The 24,317-nt window shown below is 42.5% G+C and overlaps 1 protein-coding gene across 2 annotated transcripts in view; it reads right to left on the reverse strand.

Annotated features, from left to right (window-relative positions):
• Positions 1–317: 317 nt before the first annotated feature.
• LOC144608831 (high affinity cGMP-specific 3',5'-cyclic phosphodiesterase 9A-like) overlaps positions 318–24,317 on the reverse strand; it is a 91,827-nt gene continuing 67,827 nt past the window's right edge. The window contains exon 19 of one of the 2 annotated variants that reach the window (XM_078427000.1): positions 318–493. The gene's annotated coding sequence lies outside the window, so the exon portion shown is untranslated. Of the gene's footprint in view, positions 494–20,382; positions 20,451–24,317 lie in introns of those variants that run through there. The other variant, XM_078426999.1, reaches the window with a different exon arrangement.

A 24,317-nucleotide genomic window follows, 5' to 3' on the forward strand; every position in this document is an offset into this window, starting at 1 on the left:
GGAGGACTGCTCGACCACTGGAGACGTTTAAAGAGGACGAAAATACAATTTTGAAGGCAGAACCTGAGGAGTAGTGTAAGCAGCACAGAAGAGGAGCTGTGGCCTGGGGCAGATCAGCCATGCTTATATTGACTAGTGGGCAGGTGGCCTACTATTTTCTTGCGTTCTGTCATTTTTGCTTGGAGTTCAAAGCTGCTGCTTTCACATTAGAAACATGTGATTGCTGGAGTTTATCACCAGGTTGTTGCCGGAGGTATCTCTGTCAATCTGGCATTGTCACAATCCTTTTGATGATGGATCAAAATTTAAATTGAGCTGCTAGGATATTGGTAGGAGCCATTTCTCACGGCACCAGAGACCCAGGGTCGATCCTGACCTTGAGTGCTGTCTGTGTGGAATCTTTCACAATGTTCTCCTTGTGACCATGTGGGTTTCGTTCAGGTGCTCGGGTTTCCTTTCACATCCCTCTGTAAAAGCCTCTGTAAAATTGCCCCTAATGTGCAGGGAGTGGATGAGAAAGTGGAATAACAGAGAACTATTGTGAATAGGTGATCAACAGTCAGTGTGAACTCAGTGGGCCAAAGAGCCTGTTTCCATCCAGTATTCCTAAACTAAACTAAACAACAATATGTTTTCTTAATGTCACTTGCAATATTACTCCTGCAACCAGTACAAAAAATTGAAAAGCAAAATACTTTTCCTTTTGAGTCCTTCATTCAAATGTTACATCACTATCATCCTCCGACCTAAAAAGGCCGCAAGCTTCCAGCGACAATCAGTGGGAGCCATCACTTGTACAGTAGACGATGGTGGGAGCAGAATTAGCTCAGGACACTTCCAGTTTCCAGCCCCGCGACGTGGACGCTTCTGCTATGGGGCCAGCAAAATACTGCAGACGTTGGAAATTTGAAATAAAACACAAGAATATGGAAATCCTCAACATGTCGGGCAGCATCTGTCGAGAGAGCAATTAAAGCCAAGCTTATTGTTCAGTGATCACTTTCCGGTTTGCATTATCTTGTTTGCAGTTTGGCCTGCATTATAGCAGTCATTGCATTTCAAGGTAAATTATAGAAAGTGATCTGAAACATTTATGAGGATATTAAACCCTTCATATGTATGTCAATCATAGTTAAAACAATCCAGATCTAATTCTTCTGCCCAGTAGTCTCTTCACTGCACATCTATTATGCACTGTTTAAAATATTGATAGACTTTTCCTTTCAAAGATGCAATATTCTCTTGCTCGACTCATACCCATGGCAAGGATTTCATGCTCCTACTTACTGTGCAGAAAGAAAACTCTCCTAACCTTTCTTCACTCATTTAGTAACAGTTTTAAATGAATAGTCACCCGTTACTGATTCTCCAACCAGGAGACATAGTTTGATTCACGCCATCAAACACAACCTGATTTAAAAAGTCATCGTTAAATATTCCCTTGACCTTTATAAATGGAAATAAATGAGATCTGACATTATAGATAGAGGATTAATGTGGGAAAGCTGAGGAGATAGAATGTCAGTTGTGATCATTGAATGGTAATGCAGGCTCAAGTGGGTCTAGTTTTGCAGCTATTTTTTAAATTGAAAAAAAAGAAAACTTGTATTATATGCCACCTTTGACAACCTCTGGATGTCCCGACCTATTTTGGTATTTATGACATGTAATCGCAATGGCAACGTGGCCAATTTGTGCACAGCACGCTCACACTGACAGCAGTGCTTTCATGACAATATTGTTAGTGATATCTTCCTTGGGGATAGCCGGCAGAATCTTTGGTTTAATATTTCACCTGAATGACAGTGCCTTTGTAACACACAATAAAAATGTACTTCTAGATTTTTATACTTGAGTCTATTGAACCTGGAAGATGGCCAGGCTGTTAGTTTTGTTTCACATTGAGTAAATTATTTTAGTTTTAGAGATACTATGTGGAAACAGGCCCTTCGACCCACTGAGTTGACGTCGAACAGCGATCACCGTACATTAGCACTATCCTACACACTTGGAACGATTTACAATTTTTTTTACCACATCCTGTATGTTTTGGGAATTTGGGAGGAAACCGGAGCTCCCGGAGAAAACCCACACGGTCATGGGGGAAATGTACAAACACCGTACAGACAGCACCCATGGTCAGGATCGAAACCGGGTCTCTGGCGCCGTAAGGCAGCAACTCTACCAATCTGCCACCCAGTTTTACTTACTGAACTATTGCTTCAGGGGTACTGATTGAGAGTGATCAGCCATGATCGCATTGAATGGCGGTGCTGGCTCGAAGGGCTGAATAGCCTACTCCTGCACCTATTGTCTATTGTCTATAAGATTCACCAGTCAATTGGTTTCCTTTGTTTTCCATAATGAATAATGAATAATTGATTCTATAACTATGTGTATAAAACGTGTCAGTTATGGCTCAGTTGTTTGTGCATTTGACACTCTCAGACAAAAGTGACTTCAAGCGTCATTCCAGAGATCGGAGCACTTGATCTTTCCGGTTAATTACTAACTTTTATAAACCACTCGCTCATAAACCAAATCAAATTACCTTTCCTTTTTCCACCTCAGTGCTTATTCTGTGGTTTAATTGGTATTCATTACAATAATTGTGTTAAAACCTTGTAAGCTTCAGGTAGATAAACAGTAAATTGGTAGAAAAACAAAATCAAAGAATCATGGAATCGACATCAGAGAAATACTCCCTTTCAGCCCAGCTCATCCATACCGACTGATGCTTATGTATGCTCATCCCATTTGCCTTCATTGTGCTTGTATCCATCTACTTCTTCCCTCTGCAAGTACCTGTCTAAATACCTTTAATACATTGAAATTGTATCTGCTACTACCATCTCCATTGGCAACTTGATCCAGATATGTGAAAAAATATATTCACTTAATTCACTTAAAAACAAACTCCTCAGATTCCCTTTAAATTTCTCTTCTCACATCTTAAAGCTATGCCCTCTAGTTCGAGACTCCACTGTAATGGAAGATAGAATGTAACCATCTATCATTTCTATGCCCCTCATAAGAGGTCACCCCTCAGTCTCCAATGTGAGAATAAACTCAGCCTCTCCAATCTCTCCTAATAACTACAGCCATCCATTCCAACCAATATCCTGATGAGTTTTTTTTCTGCACTCTCTCCACTGCTACACATTATTGCTTACTTTAGCGTGGCAACTAGAAAAGTACATAACACTCAAAGTGAGGTGTAACCAATGTTGTACGACTGCAACAAGAATTTTATTTAAGTTTTGTGAGAGTAGGTCATCCATGAGCTAATTTAGTGTCTTTATTTCAGAAGGGCTGCAAGAACAAGCCAGGAAACTATAGGTTAGTGAACCTTTCAACAATGGTGGTATAGCTAGTAAAGGGCACTCTGAGACGCAATATTCAATTTTCATTTGGAAAGGCAAAGATTGATTGGGATAGTCAGCAAAGCCTATGCTTGGGAAATCATGTCTCACGATTTTTTTAAAAAGGTGACCAACAGTATTGACAAAGACAGGGCGTTGTCTACTTATACTTTGGCAGGATTTTGACAAGGTCTCGCATTATGGGCAGAGTTAGAAGATTAGAAAGCGCATGGCATCCAAGGTGAGCTAGCCGACTGGATACAAGGTTAATGGTAGTAGGAGGCAGAGGGTGGTAGCACAGAGTTGTATTGAAGCCCTGTGACCAGAGGTGTGCTACAAGGTGTGATTGGTCTCCTGTCGGTTATCATTCCATATTAATGATTTGTACAAGAAGGTAGGTGGCGATTAACGTGTTTCCAGATGACACCAAATCGGTGACATTGTGGACAATGAAGATTTTCCAAGATTATATTGGGGTATTGATCTGTTGGGAAAGTGGGCAGAGGAATGGCAGATGGAGCTTAACTTAAACAAGTGTAAAATTATAAATTTTGGGAAGTTAAACCAGGGCAGGACGTACACAGTGAATGGCAGGGCCCTGGGGAGTGTTGGTGAACAGAGATGTAAGGATACAAGTACATAGTTCCATGAAAGTGGCAGCACAGGTAGACAGGATGGTGATGATGGCATTGGTCATGCTACCTTCTTTGGCTAAGGCATTGAGTGCAGCAGTCTGGATGTCATGTTACAGTTGTGCAAAACATTGGTTAGGCCACACTTGGTCTATTGTGCGCCATTCTGGTTGTCTCGCCGCTCTCAGAAGGATGTGATTAAGTTAGAGAGGGTGCCGAAAAGAGTTACAAGGATGTTCCCTGACTTCAGCGCTTGAGTTATGAGTAGGCCGGCTGAGAGTATTTTCTAAGGGACTAAGGGGGTTGAGAGGTGACGTCAGAGGACTATAAAATTATGAGGTTATAAAGCGTAGATACTGACAGTCTTTTTCCAGGGTATGGAAGTTTAAAACTAGTAGACATTGGTTTATGGTGAGAAGGGAAAGACTTAAAGGGAACTGAGGGGCAAGTTTTTAAGACAGGGAGTGGTGAGTATATGAAATGTGCTGTCAAACAAAATGGTAGAGGCACATACATTTAAAACATTTCAAAGACATTTGGACAGGTATATTGGATAGCCCAATGCCAGCAAATAGTACTAGCTTAAATATACAGCTTGTTCGACTGAAGGGCTTGCTACCATGTTATATAACTCCATGACTCTAAAATTGACATTCACAAACGTTTAGTGGCACTTGAGACACATAAAAAAGATAATATTTGTTAAAAAGTTAAATTTGCTTTGTATCTTCACATATATAAAACTGCAAAGTAGTCTCACGTACGGGATGTCAATTAAAATCATTAAAGCTAAATTGTAAATAAGAAGAACATAGCTAATTATCTTGCTTCAATATTTCCTTATCAATTAAATGGGGACTTGCGTGCTTGCACAGGCTTAACCTGGCACAGGCCCAGGGCAGGTGTCCCAGCCTGCGAGCTGGGAAATCAGTGGTAAATCATGCTGCCCTATGGATGATATGATGAGATGATCAGAGGAAAACAGGAGCAGACTACAGTATAGGCAGCAGATTAGATGATGCTACTGCCAATTTAGCTAGGAACCTGGGTAAATCCCAGTATTTCTGCTAGTTCCAGGTAGGTCTGAATCATTTTATATACTGTATGGGAGTGATCGGCATATCAACACTTTTAGGTTTTAGAATTATAGGTTTTATATTGTTTTGTCATACTGAATTAGCTAAATGTTAATTTACGTGGATTTTGTGCTATCATTTCTGACACCCTCGATAAAAGACACTACCACCAGACACATCGTACCCTTTGCTCCTTTTTCAGCATTTTGCAAGGCCCTGGGACTCCCTGACCCCTTCTCTTCCCAATATCCAGGGAACCAAACAATAGGCAATAGACAATAGGTGCAGGAGTAGGCCATTCGGCCCTTCGAGCCAGCACCACCATTCAATGTGATCATGGCTGATCATTCTCAATCAGTACCCCGTTCCTGCCTTATCCCCATACCCCCTGACTCCGCTATCCTTAAGAGCTCTATCCAGCTCTCTCTTGAATGCATTCAGAGAATTGGCCTCTACTGCCTTCTGAGGCAGAGAATTCCACAGATTTACAACTCTCTGACTGAAAAAGTTTTTTCTCATCTCCTTTCTAAATGGCCTACCCCTTATTCTTAAACTGTGGCCACAGTGCATTCTCTCCAGTTCCAGTGAAAACATCAGTCTGCAACATGACCTCTCTTTTTCTCTCTGTAGGTAACGGCAGACTTGTTACAAATTTCCAGCATCCCATGTTCTTAGTCTAATTTCCAGCATCTACAGTATTGGCCCATTCTCTCCATTCTTGAATTGGTTGTAGAACCTTCGATGTCTTGACTTAACCTCTGTTGGTCTTCTGTTGGTCCGTTGCTCCTTCCAAATAATTAATCCCAACTTTTAAGTGCTTTCTCAAAACATACCTATTCAGGTCTGCCTTTTGCAGGCTTATTATCCCAACTCATTAATAATTTTCACCCCTGTGAAGCTGAATAGGACCACCATCTGGGTAAAAGACCAAAATGTAATGACATAATTTAGATCAACTTCAGCTAAAGGCCATGGATGTATATTGTATGCAAGGATGCAGAAGTTTACTAAACAAAGAAAACAATGAATGAAAGAAATCTTGGAAACCATGGTGTCCTTTTGCTCGGGTGTAGCAGTGACTAGCTGCAAGATATATTTTTTAAAAACCACAATCTGCTGAGCACTGAATTTAGCTGTGGAGTGATAAACCCCAAGTCCCCACTCTCCGAGTTACGTTCAAAATTCCTGTTTTCATTAATTGGGTATGTTAGATATTTTATAAGCCACTAAGAGGGCAGGGATCAGCTTTGTACTGCTGTGAAGTATTCACAGACACAGTTTTTTTTCTGATTTATTGTATCATTATGGGAATCACCTCTCATTAAAAATGCCACTGCTTCTTTGTATGGCCTAAAGGCAGTATCTCAGATTGTTTAACACAGCAACCCGTGGAATATTATGTGGTGAAAGGAGGTTCTGTTTGTTTTGGAGCAATGTTACCAACAGTCTTACTCGACACCCCTCATTTACCTCACTCTAAAATAATCTTTCATTCAACGTTGCCTTAGTATTTGTAACCGTATCCTCCATCATTAACTGCTCTCAAACATACTCCCTACCTTTGATCTTTCCCCCCCACGAAACCAGTTTGCTTTGTTCTTCACCTCCATTCCCATGAAAGTTATTTATTTGATTTTGAGTTTATCGCATTTTTTCCAGTCTCCTGATTAGCATCGGCGTAACCTCCTGTAGGATAATGTTTCCCCATTTGCTCCTTTGATTCTTTTCATTACGGCAGTGAGCGTATTTCGAAAGTATCACTGTGACTGCAGTTGGGATGTGAAAACATTATGTAATTACTAATCTCTTCTTTGTCAGTAATGCATGTTGTTAGAGCTGAGGTTACAATCTGTTTGAAACACTCAGAACTGCTAGTGATCAACCTAATGTAAGAGCTACTTTTCAGGAAGGGTTGCTACAGTTACAACATTGGTTAATTAAAGCAAATTGGCTGCCACAGTGAGGTACCATCAAGTAAATTATTGGACGTGATATGCTTTGGGAACATTGTATTATACAAGATATTGCATGATATAAAGGATAATTAAATAAACACTAGGGAGAAAGCAGAAGGTTATACTGATAAAGTAAGATGAAATGCAGTAGGAAAAGGTTCATATGAAGCATAAATCACAACACAGACAAGTTAACACGAATGCAATATAAAGGCAGGATATACTGGAAGCAGTAAGCAAGTCAGTAAGCATCTTTAGACTTTAGAGAAACACGACACAGAAAATGGCCCTTCGGCCCACCGAGTCTATGCCGACCAGCAATCCCCCCATATACATGCACTATCCTACACACTAGGGACAATTTACAATTTTTAATCAAAGCCAATTGACCTATGACCTGTACGTCTTTGGAGTGTGGGAGGAAACCGGAGCACCTGGAGAAAACCCACACGGTCACAGGAAGAACGTACAAACTCCGTACCGACAGCACCAGTAGTCAGGATCAAACCTGGGTCTCTGGTGCTGTTAGGCTGCAGCCCTACCGCTGCGCCACCGTGCTGCCCTGTTGACAGAAATTTAATGTCTTAGGTTGAGGGTCCTTCTTCAGAATTGAATGCAGTTTTCTCGTTCTGTATAATTATATATAACTAAAATATATTAATAAGAGTCAGTGAAATGACACCAGGTCGTGAGGTGGAAAGGCTCAGGGTAAAAAGTTGAAATTTGAAGATGAGCAGGAAAATTGACCCTAGTTCCTCATCTCAGCCAGCAGTGCGACACTGTGTAACAACGCAGACATAAGAAATGACGGATGTTGGCCTTTTGAACAAAACACAATGTGCTAGAAGAAATCAATGGGTCAGGCAGCATCTGTGGAGGGAATGGAAAGATGACGTTTTGGGTCAGGACTGCTCTTCAGATTGGCTCCGACCGAAACATTGTTTTTCCATTCCCTCCACAAGGCCCAGTGAGTACCTCCAGCACTTTGTGTTTGGCACTATGGAACTGCAAGTGAGAACTACCAAAAGATGAATCACCCAAGTCTACTGTACTGAACCTGATGATGCTTAGTTATGGATAGAGAAGGATAGGACTTCCCCTATCATTTACTCGTGGTTATTATTTCATGTGTATTTTTGGGCGAAGGAGCGGGGCAGGGAGAGTGGTGGCTGCAGGCAAAGCAAATAGGGTGGTGGAAGATAATATTAAAACTAAATAAGTGCATAACTGCGTCACCACGAACTAAATATTTTTCAACCTGAAGTCTGGAAACAAAATAAATATGTAACAATTCCATTCTGTTGGTTTCCCAAGCACCTCGTTCTGTAAATTGTTGTTTCCCCAATATGGAATATTGACAGAATAAAATATACCCTCCATTTTACATCCCAGGTTGTCCTTTTGCTTTATAACTAACTAGACCAAGTGGACCCGTTGGGGCCAAACCTCTCCTGCATTGGTGCAGCACCATCTCCCACCAACCCCCCCCCCCCCCCTCCCCTCCCCTCCCCTCTTAAACTGTGGCCGCTGGTTCTGGACTCCCCCAACATTGGGAACATGTTTCCTGCATCGCGCATGTCCAATCCCTTAATGATTTTATATGTTTCTATAAGATCCCCTCTCATCCTTCTAAATTCCAGTGAATACAAGCCCAGTTGCTCCATTCTATCATCATATGACAGTCCCACCATCCCGGGAATTGACCTCGTGAACCTAAGCTGCACTCCCTCAATAGCAAGAATGTCCTTCCTCAAATTTGGAGACCAAAACTGCACACAATACTCCAGGTGCGGTCTCACCAGGGCCCTGTACAACTGCAGAAGGACCTCTTTGCTCCTAAAAGGAGGAGCCAGCGCTGCCCTCGCAGCTGCGGCTTGCCTGCAGTCCGTCTGTCTTTTGTGTTTTTTGTTGTTTTTGTATGAATTGTAGTTTTAATATGATGTTATGTGGGATGGGGGTGGGTGGGAGGGAACGGGAACTGTAAAATTCTCTCTCCCGAACGGAGACGCGACCTTTGTTTCTGTGTCGTGTCTCCGTTCCCGCTGCGGCCTACCACCGGCCATGCACCTGGGACCACCTGGGCTCTGGTTCGCAGAGCCCGTGGCTCGGACTCACCACTAGCGGCGCTGGCTGCCTTCGGAGGCTGCGGGAGCGGCTGCGACTCGTCTCCGGAGGCTCCGGCGCGGGCCGCCTGGACGTCGGAAGCCCGCAGGCCCCTGGATGGGGGCCAACATCGGGAGCTGCGGCAGCGACAGTGTCTTCGCCCACCCCGAATCGCGGGGCTTGGGTCGGCCCGCTGCGGACCTTTCACCGTCCGGCGCGGCCTGAAATAGGCGGCGGGATTTTCTCCACCCGGTGGGGGCTTCAATGTCGGGAGCCCCGACCGCCCCGACGTGGCAACTACAACAGCCTGACCACGGGAGAAGACGGCAGGGAAGAGAAAAATACATTGTGGCCTTCCATCACAGTGAGGAGGTGACTGGAGGAGACTCACTGTGATGGATGTTTCTTTTGTTTGGTGTTAGTGTATGATTGTGTGTGTTATTGCATTTTTATTGATTATTCTTATTGGTCTTATTGTTGAACTCCGGGTAATGTTTCATTTCACTACACATTTATGTGTATGTGACAAATAAACGACTATTGATATTGATACTCAACTCCTCTCGTTATGAAGGCCAACATGCCATTAGCTTTCTTCATTGCCTGCTGTACCTGCATGCTTACTTTCAGTGACTGATGTACAAGGACACCCAGGTCTCGTTGTACTTCCCCTTTTCCTAACCTGACACCATTCAGATAATAATCTGCCATCCTGTTCAAGTCACTCTGCATCCTCTTCACAGTTCACACTGCCACCCAGCTTTGTGTCATCTGCAAATTTGCTAATGTTACATTTAATTCCTTCATCTAAATCATTAATGTATAATGTAAATAGCTGCGGTCCCACCACCGAGCCTTGCGGCACCCCACTGGTCACTGTCTGCCATTCTGAAAGGGACCCGTTAATCCCTACTCTTTGTTTCCTGTCTGCCAACCAATTTTCTATTCATGTTAATACCCTACCCCCAATATCATGTGCTCTAATTATGCACACTAATATCCTATGTGGATCCTTATCAAAGGTTTTCTGAGAGTCCAGGTACACTACAACGACTGGCTCTCCCTTGTCTATTTTACTTGTTACATCCTCAAAAAATTCCAGAAGATTTGTCAAGCAAGATTTCCCCTTCGTAAATCCATGCTGGCTTGGACCGACCCTGTTACTGCTATCCAAATGCGCCGCTATTACATCTTTAATAATCGACCAGCAACTTCCCCACCACTGATGTCAGGCCAACTGGTCTATAATTCCCTGCTTTCTTTCTCCCTCCTTTCTTAAAAAGCTACCCTACAATCCATAGGAACTGATCCAGAATCCGTAGAATATTGGAAAATGATCACCAATGCATCCAGATTTCTAGAGCCACCTCCTTGAGTACCTTGGGATGCAGACCATCAGGCCCTGGGGATTTATTAGCCTTCAGTCCCATCGGTCTACCCAACACCATTTCCTGACTAATGTCAGTTCCTCCATCACCGTAGATCCTTTGTCCCCTAGTACTTCTGGGAGATTGTTTGCATCTTCCTTAGTGAAGACAGAACCAAAGTACCTGTTCAACTCGTCTGCCATTTCCTTGTTCCCCATAATAAATTCACCCGTTTCTGTCTTCAAGGGACCCACATTTGTCTTAACTAATTTTTTCCTCTTCACATATCTAAAGAAGCTTTTACTATCCTCTTTTATATTCTTGACTAGTTACCTTCGTACTTCATCTTTTTCCCCTATTGCCTTTTTAGTTACCTTCTGTTGATCTTTAAAAGTTTCGCAATCCTCTGGCTTCCCGCTCATCTTTGCTATGTTATACGTCTTCTCTTTTATTTTTATGCTGTCCTTGACTTCCCTTGTCAGCCATGGTCGCCTCTTACTCCCCTTAGAATCTTTCTCCCTCTTTGGAATGAAATGATCCTGCATCTTCTGGATTATTCCCAGAAATACCTGCCATCCCTGCTAGGGTCCCTTTCCAGTCAACTTTGGCCAGCTCCTCCCTCATGCTGCCATAGTCCCCTTTGTTCAATTGCAATATAGACACTTCCGAATTTACCTTCTCCCTCTTAAATTGCAGATTAAAATTTATCATAGTATGGTCACTATCTCCTAATGGTTCCTTTACCTTGAGTTCCCTTATCAAATCCAGTTCATTACACAACACTAAATCTAGAATTGCCTTCTCCCTGGTAGGTTCCAGTACAAGCTGCTCTAAGAATCCATCTTGGAGGCCCTCTACAAACTCCCTTTCTTGGGGTCCAGTCCCAACCTGATTTTCCCAGTCTACCTGCATGTTGAAATCTCCCATAAACACCATAGCATTACCTTTGTTACATGCCAATTATAACTACTGATGCAACTTGCACCCTATCTCCAGGCCACAGTTTGGGGACCTGTAGATACCTCCCATTTGGGTCTTTTTACCCTTACAATTTCTCAGTTCTATCCACAATGACTCTACATCTTCTGATTCTATGTCACCCCTCGCAAGGAACTGAATTTCATTCCTTACCAACAGAGCCACCCCAAACCCCTCTGCCCACCTGTCTGTCTTTTCGATAGGACGTATACCCCTGAATATTCAGTTCCCATCTCTGATCCTCTTGCAGCCATGTTTCTGTAATTCCCACAACATCATACTTGCCAATTTCTAACTGAGCCTCAAGCTCATCCACTTTATTTCTTATACTTCGCGCATTCATATTTCACACTTTTAATTTGGTATTCACCTCCCCTCTCACACCAGTTGCTATTTCACCTGACCTTACTATCTTATCCCTTCTTGAACTTTCCGTCCCATTAATTTGGGTGTCTTTCGTAACTTTTCCTGTACTCTCTTCCCCTTTAACTCCATCCTTATACTCCCAATTTGTCAAGACCTCCTCCCCGCTATTTAATTTAAACCCACCCGTGTAGCACTAGCAAACCTGCCTGCCATTCGATCCCTTGTACCTGCTCCACCATTCAGTAAATTCACAGCTGATCTTTTACTTCAGAACCGCTTTACAGCGCTAAACCGAAATCCCTTGATCCCCTTAATGTCTAAAAAACCAGTAGCGAAGAGCCACTGAACCTTTGCATTCAAACACAAACACTAGAACTTCTGTCAGGAAAAAGGGAATTCCACACCACAGAACCACTGGTCTTTGTGAGCAATTTTCTGTGATGATTTTAGATCCTTCATCACTGACTGAATTAACTGCAGTTGTCTTTCTATGTGTTAATCCGGCATCAACCAATCTCTCTACCACTGGTGACATGGTGGGCTTTTCTTTTGCCGGTGTCCACTGCAAACTTTCGTCCTCCACCAGGTTAATATTGCAACTCCCATCTCCAAGTCAGAGCGACTCCCCAAGTCCTAAACTCCCGTCTCTGCTTTTCAAATCTTTATCTTCATTCTAAAATCCCTGCGAAGCTTGGTCTACTTCACGTCATTTAGAGGAACATAGCTGACGTGAAACAAGTGTTGCATTGTTGCAAAATAATTGTAGGATTTAAAGGCACCAGTTTTCAATCTTTTGTTAAAAAATAAAGTTTTTAATTGTGCAGTTCAAGAGGACTTTGGTTGGAGGAAATAATAAACATAATAATCTGTAGGCTTTTGTTAAGTGTACTGTAACCGTGATATATTCCGTTTTAAACACAAATTGCAAGCCAGCTAATACCTGCAGCAATAGGGGCAGATGTTATTAGTCAGTTATGGTGCATGATTTGGGAAAAGAAGATGCTGAGGGATAACACTGGAAAATTAATGAGCAGTTAATGATGGCAGCTAGTTAGTACATTCTGTTCAGTATGTGAATTGCCAATATGTAATTTCAAAATGTAGAATATGAATATCTTGTACTAAAAACTTACTGCTGCTCTGTGCCCATCATGACAGGAACATACTTTTGATTTTTTTTTTGTTGCAAAATCCCTGGTGTAATTTGTTCCTCCTTGCCACAGGGAAGCCATTTTACCATCATCAAAGTACACGGTTAGTTTTAATTACCTGATAGAAATTCAAAGTATGCCATCAGATTTTCAAATTGGCTAAATTATCAAAGGCTCACAAAATGCAACCTCACATCTATTGCATGCACAGATTTTTGCATTCTACATTTGGAATTATGAAATGACTTCAATGTCGTAATTTACCGGTTAGTTTTGGAAAAAGTCACCTAATATTGGAGACCCACAAGCCAAAACTGAGACTTCAAGTCAATTTGGAAAATGCATTCGTAGAACTTAAAGATGGCAGCACAAAGTTTGCAAAAATCTCATTAATCTTGGTAACGTGAAAGCACATTTCAAAGAAAGGATTGTGTCTCCATTAGAAATCAGTTGTCTATTCTAATGGTAGAGGTATTGGACTTTGATCTCATCGTATTACAGAGAAATGATGGAGCTCAACATCATTTATATCTAATCCACTTCAATGTCAACATCATTGAAAAAAACTCCCACTTTAATCTAAATTAAGCTCTGGATAGTGTACGGGGTAACACTTTGATTACCTTATTTCCGATTCCATTATGTTTTCAGAGTTATTACACCCACAAGGAGATTTCACATTATGAATGAAGTACCATGGAAAAAGACCAGTGAAATTATAATTCTATAATTCACCACAGATGTCCCAGTAGTGTTCCGTGCACATCATTAACCGTTTTACAGATATTACTGCGGAAAATAGGCAAATCGCTCCCGGATGCCAGTAATATAGGAACAACGTGATTGGGGTTATTGCCTGTTTTAGTTGAAACTTTAAAGAAAAAATTCCAAAATGAACAAAGCAAGGGGAGCAATTGAGGCACCAGGGGTGCCGTTGGTGCCTCTGAGCACTGAGAAATTCCTGTGCCAAATTGCTAATCAGTGACCCCTGCTGAAACTGTGCTTGTGTGGGCATTCAGTGATGACAGGATTCAGCTCAGTTATGAAGCTTTCAGCAGTTCAATGGTCTACCAGCTTTTCCTGCAAGGCTGACGTGCAAGGTTATGCCAAGGCATAAACGATCGACAGTTGGCCAGCTAAAGCAGGCGAGCGGCATTCTTGAACTCCATTTCAGCAACAGCAAACACTTTCAGGTGAAACAAGATAGGGGGAAATGGTAAGGTCTAAAGCTTTTTGCAACATTGATAATTCAGTCATGAATCTATGGTGTAAGTGAGTCAAGAAGAAAGTGGTTCAGTGAGTGATTAAATTAGTAAGTATTGTTCTGAGTCTGAAGAAGGGTTTCGACCAGAAACATCACCCATTCCTTCTCTCCAGAGATGCTGCCTGTCCTGCTGAGTCACTGCAACTTTTTGTGCCTATCTTTGGTTTAAACAAGCATCTGCAGTTCCTTCCTACACAAGTAAATATTGTTGGTTATGTGGTGCTAGCTTGTGGTACCGAGAAACTTAATCGGGGCATGACTCCTAATGCAAGGCCTTGAAACCTCAGCCATCCCAGTGCCTCCACAGATTCTGCTAGGCCCTTGAATTCCTTCAGCAGTTTAATTTTTGTTTCAGATTCCAGCATCTGCAGTCTCTTGTGTCTCCACAAATAACGCTGAGCGTGATGAATAGAACGATTGAGTTATTGTGAAAATGGTTATTTCTTTGTGGAGTGATTGAGATATTGGATGACCTAATCAGGATGGAAAGAGTGTTCAAATTTGTGTGAGGACGGAGGTATGAGATAGAATTAGTTTTTGTGTATAGAGTCATAGAATCACACAGCATGGAAACAGGCCTTTCGGCCCAACTTACTGATGCAAGCCAAGATGCCCCGTCTACACTAGTCCCACCTGCCTGCATTTGGCCCATATCCCTCTAAGCCTTTCCCATCCATGTACCTCTCTAAATGTCTTTTAAATGTTATTATAGTCCCTGCCCTAACTACCTCCTCTGGCAGCTCGTTCCAAATTCCCACCACCACCATCATTGGGAACAGCTCCATCCAAGACCACAAGAAATTGCAGAGAATTGTGGATGCAGCCTGGGCCATCACGCAAACCATCCTTCCTTTCATTGACTTCTACGACACCTCATGCTGACTAAGCAAGGCCAGCGGCATAATCAAGGACATGTTTCACCCCGGACACTCCCGTTTCTCCCTTCTCCCATCAGGCAAGAGGTACAGAAAGGTGAAAACGCACACCTCCAGATTCAGGGACAGTTCCTTCCCAGCTGTTATCAGGCAAATTAATCATCCTATTGCTAACTAGAGAGTAGTCCTGATCTACCATCTACCTCATTGGAGACCCTTGGACTACCTTTAATCAGACTTTTACTAGGCTTGATCTTGCACTAAACATTATTCCCTTTATCCTGTATCTGTGCATTCTGGGCATCTTGATTGTAACAATGTACAGTCTTTAAACTGTCATTGCAATAAAAACAAGCTTTTCACAGTACCTCTGTACAAGCGACAATAAACTAAACTAAACTAAACTGAAGAAGGGTCTCGACCCGAAACGTCACCCATTCCTTTTCTCCTGAGATGCTGCTTGACCCGCTGAGTTACTCCAGCATTTTGTGAAATAAATACCTTCGATTTGCACCAGCATCTGCAGTTATTTTCTTACACTTCTTAAACTAAACTAAACCATCGTCATAGAGATAATGCACAGTTTCTTATCTGAGTCAGCAGGCTATGACTTTGAGTCCTAAACCGCAAGTTGAATAATGTAATCTGTGTAGATTCTGCAGTGTATTACTGAGGGAATACTGCACTGCTGAAAGTGTTGTTTCCTGGTGAATCATTAAAACCCATCCAGGTGGATATAAAAAAAGATCACAACAATACTTCACGGAGACCAAAGATGCCCTTAATCCTCACATGACTGCAGAGAAATAATCATTTGATCCTATGTGCCTCTCTGTTTGTGGAATCTTATTGCATGCAAATTAGTAGAGGTGTTATATGACATTGTGACATTTCAGCAGCACTTAATTTTCTGTGAAACACTAGACATCCAGAGGTTATAAAACGTACTAATTAAAGGTATAAGGTAGAAACAAAGAACTGCAGACGCTGGTTTATACCTTAGATAGACACAAAGTGCTGGAGTAACTCGGCGGGTCAGGCAGCATCTCTGGAGAGAAAGGATAGGTGACCTTTCGGGTCAGACTGAAGAAACCCGAAACATCACCTGTCCTTTTTCTCCAGAGATGCTGCCTGACCCGCTGAGTTCCTTCAGCACTTTGTGACTATCTTGAATTAAAGGTATATTATTTTTGTGGTGTACAATTATTTATTGAGCAAATTCTTTGATAAGAGATTGAGCTTTTTGAGTAGTTATCCTGAGGTAAGTTGTTGGCCAATGGCTTCAACACAATGCCACCCCACCAGGCACACCCTCCCTTTCACTTTTCCTGAGAGATTGTAAGTCTCTCCATTAGCAATTTCCACACCCATTTTGTACTACAGGAGAAATCACACCTGCCCTGTCACCATTCCTTTTCCATTTACATTATTACGGCATCAAACACTACTCCAAGATAAAGTGGGGATTCACTTATTCTAATTTAGCACACTACATTAGGTGCTGATGATTTGGTCTCCTGTACACTGGAAAACCGAAATGCAGAGTGGATAACTACTTCTCATTCGAGTGTGATCCTGAACTACATTCACCATCCTATTTCTACATTGACCTCTCTGCCTAGTGGCCTCTTAGACCTTTCTGAATGAATCCCAACATAAGCTCGAGGAACAGCATCTCATTGACATCGTAGGCACGGATGAAAAGCACCCAAGAGTCAACACTGAATTCAACGGACCCTTCCTGTTTTTCAGATCTTGCCGATCCTGATGAAAGGATATCAGCCTTTAAAGCCTATACTTGAGGGTGGTGAAACTGTGGAATTCATTGCCACAGAAGGCAGCGGATGCCAAGTTGATGGATATTTTTTAGGCGGAGATAGGTAGATTCTTGATGAGTATGGGTGTCAGTGGTTATGGGGGAAAAAGCAGGGGAATGGGGTTGAGAAGGAAAGATAGATCAGCCATGATTGAATGGCGGAGTAGACTTGATGGGCCAAATGGCCTAATTCTGCTCCCAACTCATGAATTTATGAACTTATGAATAATATTTTTCTCTCTCCTGCGGGGTATTTCCAGAAATATTTAAGATCTCCAGTCTGCATTTCTTTTTCAGAAGTCTTCTTAATGTTAAATGTTCTCCCTCTCAAAGACTTGTCCTGTTTTTCTCTCTTCTGTCTTCATTTATCAACTTCCTCATACATCCTTCTGCTTAGATCAGCTGAGATTATCAAGTTTTAGCCTCCTTCTTTCAGTTGCCAACGACATCTGAGTTATTCACAATCACAATCTGTCTCCACCTCGAAGCCACACATTCTCTTTCTTCTCTCTCCCCATTCCCCCTTTTCAGTGACTTAAAACACCTTTGATTTATCTTCTCCCAGTTCTGAAGAATGGTCAACAAATCAAAACATCAACTCTTTTTAACTATTTTTAGATGCTACCTGACCTGTACAATATTTCTAGCATTTTCCATTTATACTGGAAATTTCCAGCATTTGTTTGTTTTTTGCTGTTTTGTTTTTGTGCACAATAAGCACCAAGGAAGGACTGGCCAAAATGAAAGCTGATTCCTTGGTTATAAAATAATTTCCCTCCAAATTTTCGAATGCACAGACTCGAGTGTTATGGGTTCAGCAGGAAAACTGAGTTGGGGCCAAAGAGAAGCCAAGGTTTCATGGAGGAAGAAGGCCAAGGAGGGCACTGTGGGCCATAACTGTTGCCATTTCTGGTGTTTTTAAAGATATAATGGAATTTCCTACGTGTCAGATAAGTTGTGGTAAGAAATTCAGAGTGCAATGATGCTCTGTTATAAATGGAGATCATCTCAGTGCAGCGATTAGATGCTACAAATCTTCTTTCATGGTACGTATATTGACAGAGTAGATGCTGTGAAGATGGAAACACAAGAGACTACTGGCTGGAACATAAATCAAACTGGCAGAGGAATTTAGGGAGTCAAGCTGCATTGGTGAATGCAGATGGATAGTCAATGTTTTGGGTTGTGATCTTGTATCAGCATTAAGAGTATGGAGAGGAGATGGTCAGTAGAAAGAGGTGAAGGGGGGGGGGGGGAGGGGAGGAGGGAAGGACTTGGAAAGCAAAGGGTGGAACCAGGTGAGGAGGGCCTCCATCTAGCCATCATCCCCTTACCTCACATAGCTCCATCCAAAATTTCAACCATCCTTCTGCCTCCATTAGCAGATGCTGCTTGGTCTGCCAAGTTCCTCCAACAGCTCGTAATTCGATACTGCGAAGATGATTCATCTGGTGCACGATTTTGAACCAAGGGCCTCATTCTCAGCAACAAGGCTGAAATGACGAGCGATTTCATCTCTCAAATAGGGTTGGGATTCTTTAGCATTCTCTATCCGTGATGGCTAGAGATGCTGAGGCACTGAATGCATTCGTGGCTGAGGGGCAGAAACGTTTCGATTGCAGGGACTCGAGTGTAGTGGGTTCAGCAGGAAAACGGAGTTGAGGCCGAAGAGCAGCCATGATTTTACAAAGGACAAAGGAGGAAGAAGGGCATAAAGGACAAAGAGCACTGTAGGCCATGGCTGCTGCCATTTCATGTGTATTTAAATATGGAAGCAACACAATACAATAAGAAAATGTAGAAACGAGGAACAACGCGTGCTGGTTTACAAACATGACACTATGTGCTCGAGTAACTCAGTGGGTCAGGCACCATCTTTAGAGAACATGAGTATGGTCAGGACTCTCCTTCAGTAGAAGAGTCCATTTTCTTGATTACAGTTTAATAACTGCGAAAAAATTAATACTTAAATTTTGGAAAAAAACAATAACCCCCACAATTAAAATGTGGACTACGGAAATGACAGAGACCCTGCATTTGGAAAAAATAAGATTTGCCTTAATTGACAAACCTGAGTTATTTTTTAAAATATGGTCTCCATTTATTGAATTTTTAGAAAAGTAAATGGGTTTGGCACAGGACTAAAATAAAAATTTTAAATTAAAAGTTGAAACTTGAGTTTAGGGTTGGATGTACAACTGTGGTTATTGTCTCCCGGATCTACCCCATTTAATTTTTATAGTTATACCTTTTTTTTAATTTTCTTATTCTCTCTTTTCAATAGTTTATAGTTTTTTTTTTCTTTCTGCTTTATTTTTTATTTTCTCTCCTTAAAAATTTAAAAATTGAAGCTATGTAAGAACTTTGTAACAAATTTGTCTTTTATTTCTATTTGTACACATGCTTTTCAAAAAAAAAAAAAAAAAAAAAAAAAAAAGAGTCCCAGCCCGAAATGTCACCTATCCATATTCTCCAGAGATGCTGCCTGATCCGCTGGCATAATCCAGCACTTGGTGTCCTTTACACTTAATAAAGTGGATCATTTATCATTTGTGATGTACAATCCATTGAATCAAACATCCATCACAGATAGAGAATTCTAAATATTCTCAGCACTCTGCAAGATGAAATTGCTCTTCATTTCAGCCTTGTTGCCGATGCTGAGACCCTTTAATAATATTCATTTATTGTCATTGCAACGAGTACAACGAAATTAAAAAACAGCCAATCCTGACGGTGCGTACAAACATATATGCAATAAATGCAAAAACAAATAAATACATAAATACAATTAAATTAAGTACAAGATTTTTTAACGGTGTTGCCTAGTGCACAGGTAGTGTTCAGTTCTCGTATGGCCCTGGGGTAAAAACTGTTCTTAAGTCTGTTTGTTCGGGATTTGATTGACCTGAAACGTCGACCAGAGGGCAGATGAACAAACAGACGGTGGCCGGGGTGGGATGGATCTTTTATTATTTTGCCTGCTCTACTGAGGCAGCGCAGGCTGAACAGGTGCTCCAGGGAGGGCAGTGAGCAGCCGATGATTTTCTGGGCCGTCGTGATGACCCTCTGAAGGGCCTTCCTGTCCTTTTCTGAGCAGCTGGCATACCATGTGGTTATACAGTATGCCAGCACACTCTCGATGGAGCAGCGATAGAAGGACAACATGAGCTTCTCCTGCAGGTTGGTTTTCCTGAGGATCCTCAGGAAGTGGAGTCTCTGCTGTGCCTTCTTTACTGTGGTGATGGTGTTGGTAGACCAGGTGAGATCCTCTGCGATGTGCGTACCCAGGAACCTGAAAGCTGGTACCCTTTCCACGCAGACCCCATTGATGTAGAGTGGGTCGTAATCTCCACTGGTTTTTCTAAAGTCAATTATAAGTTCCTTTGTTTTGGAGGAGTTCAGGACCAGATTGTTCACTGAACAATCTTTTATTATTGTCTGTCTCCTTCACCTGATGATCTTTGCAGCCTCAAAACGGAGAGATAGCTCTGTCGAGCAGCGTCTGTGGAGGCAGAGGGATGGTCGACATTTTGAGTGGAACCAGGAGAGGGGGGAAATGCTGAGCAGCCATTTTGACAGCAAATTCACGTAATAGATAATCCTCTGAATTTTTCGCCACCTCCAATGGGATCCCAACAATAGTCACATCTTCCCATCTACACACCTTTCCGCTTTCTGCAGAGACCGTTTCTCGCCGCAACTCCCTGGGTAACTCATCCCTTCCCACCCAAACCACCCCCTCCCCAGGTACCTTCCCCTGCAACTGCAGAAGATGCAACACCTGTCCCTACACCTCCTCCCTCGACTCTTTCCAGGGACCCCGACAATCCTTTCAGGTTAAGCAGAGGTTCACTTGCACCTCCTTCAACCTCATCTACTGTATCCGTTGTTCAAGATGTGGACTCTTATACATCGGCAAGACGAAACGTACAACAATCGCCCTAGACTGGGCGATTGTTTTGCTAAACACCTTCGCTCAGTCTGCCTGAACCTACCTGATATCACGGTTGCTGAACACTTTAATTCTCCTTCCCATTCCCACACTGACCTTTCTGTCCTAGTTCTCCTCCATTGTCATGAGGCTAAACGCAAATTGGAGGAACATCATCTCATATTTCACTTGGGCAGCTTACCGCCCAGTGGTATGAATATTGATTTCCCTAACTTCTAATTCTCTAATTTCTCTAACCCTCTCTCTCTCTCTATCTCTCCCACCCAAGTAGCACCGGCTTCTCGTTTTCACCCTACAAACAGCTAACAATGGCCTGTTTCCTTTATCATCATTACTTTTTTGCACATCTTTCATCCATTGTTCTATATTTCTCTTCATCATCTTACAAACATAGAAAATAGGTGCAGGAGGAGGCCATTCGGCCCTTCGAGCCAGCTCTTCTACACCTCTTGTTTCCCTTTCCCGTGACTTTCAGTCTCAACCCGAAATGTTACCCATTCCTTCTCTCCAGAGATGCTGCCTGTCCCACTGAGTTACTCCAGCTTTTTGTGTCTATCTTCGGTTTAAACCAGCATCTGCAGTTCCTTCCTACTCAAGTAACAGAATGATGAGATCCTTGAATACGGATGAGATACCCCATCTCATATAAAATAACCCCACATTATTTTAAGAGCATTCCATTTTGTCACAATTATGGTCCTGCATTGAAATCTTATTATTCTTTAAGCTCACTAGCATTGAATCGAATTGAATGAATTTCATTAGCCAAGTATGTACGTATGCAAGAAATTTGCCTTGGTGCTTTGCTCGCAAGTAACAACATGATATACAGTAGACAATTAAAAATAAAACATTATAATTTAAACGTGAAGAATGAAATAAAATACCAGAGCAAAAGGAGACTACAGACCTTTGGCTGTTGAGTAGAGCTACTGCTCGTGGTAAAAAATGTGTTTTTATGTCTGGCAGTGGCGGCTTTGACACAGAGGGAAGTGCTCCAAAGAGTTGTGGCCAGGGTGAGAGGGGTCAAGGATTATCTTACCCGCTCACTTCCTAGCCCTTGCAGTCTACAGTTCGTCAATGGGGGGGGAAGGTTGCAGCCAACAACCTTCTCGGCTGATCGAACGATGCGCTGCAGCCTCCGGATGTTATGCTTGGTGGCTGAGCCAAACCAGACCATGATGGAGAAGGTGAGGACAGACTCCTTGATGGCAATATAAAACTGGACCATCATCGCCTGTGGCAGATTGTGTTTTCTCAGCTGCCGAAGGAGGTACATCCTCTGTTGGGCCTTTTTGACTGTGGAGTCGATGGTGGCCCCCCATTTAAAGTCCCTGGAGATGATGGTTCCAAGGAACTTAAATGACTCCACAGATGTGACTGTGGTGTTGTTGATGGTGAGTGGGGGGAGAGGAGGGGGAGCTCTTTGAAAGTCTACAATTACTTCCACCGTCTTAAGAGCATTGAGCTCCAGGTTGTTGCGATGGCACCAGGACGCCAGCTGTGTCACTTCCTGTCTGTAGGCAGATTCCTCCCCATCCTGGATCAGTCCAATCAGGGTTGTGTCACCTGCAAATTTGAGAAGCTTGACAGAGGAGTCTGTGGAGGTGCAGTCATTGGTGTAGAGAGAGTAAAGTAGAGGGGAGAGTACGCAGCCTTGCGGTGCTCCTATGCTGAGGGTCTGTGGGTCCGAGATGTGCTTTCCCAGCCACATATGCTGCTTTCTGCATGTCAGGAAGTTGATGAACCACTGACACAGGGGTTCAGCCCAGTCAACTTGGAGAGTTTGGAGTGTAGTAGCTCTGGCACAATGGTGTTGAATGCAGAGCTAAAGTCCACAAACAAAATCCTGGCGGTCAAGGTGCTGGAGGATGAAGTGCAGACCTAGGTTGACTGCATCGTCCACTGATCTATTGGGCCAGTGTGCAAACAGCAGGGGGTCCAGCAGGGGGCTTGTGATGTTTTTTCAGGTGGGCCTCAGGTGGGAAAGACATCAAGTCTTTCAAGGGTCTTCATGATTACAGAGGTTAGTGTGACAGGCCTGTAGTCATTAAGACCGGTAATCATTGTCTTTTTGGGTACAGCAACAATAGTGGTGACTTTAAAGCAGGCAGGGACAGGGCAGGTTTGTAGGGACTGATTGAAAATGTGTGTCCAGACTGGTGTCAGTTGTTCGGCACAGAGCTTGAGGGTAGAGGGGGAAACATTGTCCGGTCCTGGAGATTTCCGGCTTTTCTGTCTCCTGAATAGCTTTTCTACCTCCTCGATTGCTATTGTTTGTGATGGAGAAGTGGCCAGACTGATGTTGGGAAGCAAGGAGGGGGGTGGGTAGTGGACGAGGGCCCAGTCTTTGCAGACTGGAGTCAGGCTGTAAGCGGGTGTGAAGTGGTGATTGGGGAGGAGTGGGTGGGGAGTCAGGCTGTAAGTAGATGTAAAGTGGTGATTGGGGAGGAGTGGTTGGGGGAAAGGGTACTAGGGTTATGTTTCTGCCTATCGAACTTACAGTAGAACTCGTTCAGGTCGTTGGTCAGCTGACGATTGCACAAGGAGCATAGGATCCACCTTGGAGTGCTGTGTTCAAAAATCATCTTTCCCTGCTTACACAGAATTGATGCTGACAAACTTTCAATAAGGCCATGGACAAGAAAAATTCTGCCTTTTTAAGAACTGGTTTACTAACTTATGGAAACTAATTTCAAGCAGCAAGAAGCCAGAACAATAATAGAAACAGCGAAACAGTTCAATGCCATTTCGCCAGCAACATACTAGTCTTTACAGTTAATTAAGATTAGCAAACAAGGCTTGAAGTTTCTTAAAACTGGATATTTGACCTCTTGAGCAAAGGTTCTGCGATGTCTTGCAGAACAGTTTAAATCTGAAAGTCTGGTTTGGTCATTGCTAAGGTACATCATTCCCATCTCCTTGGTAACTGTAAACAATCATAGCATTGTGTCTTGCAGGAGCCATTGTGTAACGGAGGAGTTCCTTCCTCAAGAAAAAAAAGTGGTATTACAAAGGCTGTGCTTTGCAATAAAACATTGCGAACGTTTTTTTAAAAATGCAAAAGTTAAGCAGCAACTCTGTGATCACAAATCTCTACACACTATATGCAGTCAGATCTGATTACTAATCAGAAACTATGGCAGAGAGCCAAATTCATGGAACTCCCAATTTTTTGTGTTGTGTGTAAAAATTCTCTTCAATGTACATTATTAACAAACAAAGCCATGCTAGACTAGGCTTACAGTTTGGGGGATATATTATTATTCCACAATGTATGAGACTTCAAATTTTTATTTTGAAATATTGCATATTTAGAGTCTTTCCTCAAAAATTATTCTTATTCCACGTAACTATTAGATAAATTCCATCTCTTCCTCTTAAGCAATTTTTTCATCTCAATTTAACCTTCCGCTT

The sequence above is a fragment of the Rhinoraja longicauda genome, chromosome 32, assembly GCF_053455715.1.
Source record: "Rhinoraja longicauda isolate Sanriku21f chromosome 32, sRhiLon1.1, whole genome shotgun sequence".
NCBI lineage: Eukaryota > Metazoa > Chordata > Chondrichthyes > Rajiformes > Arhynchobatidae > Rhinoraja > Rhinoraja longicauda.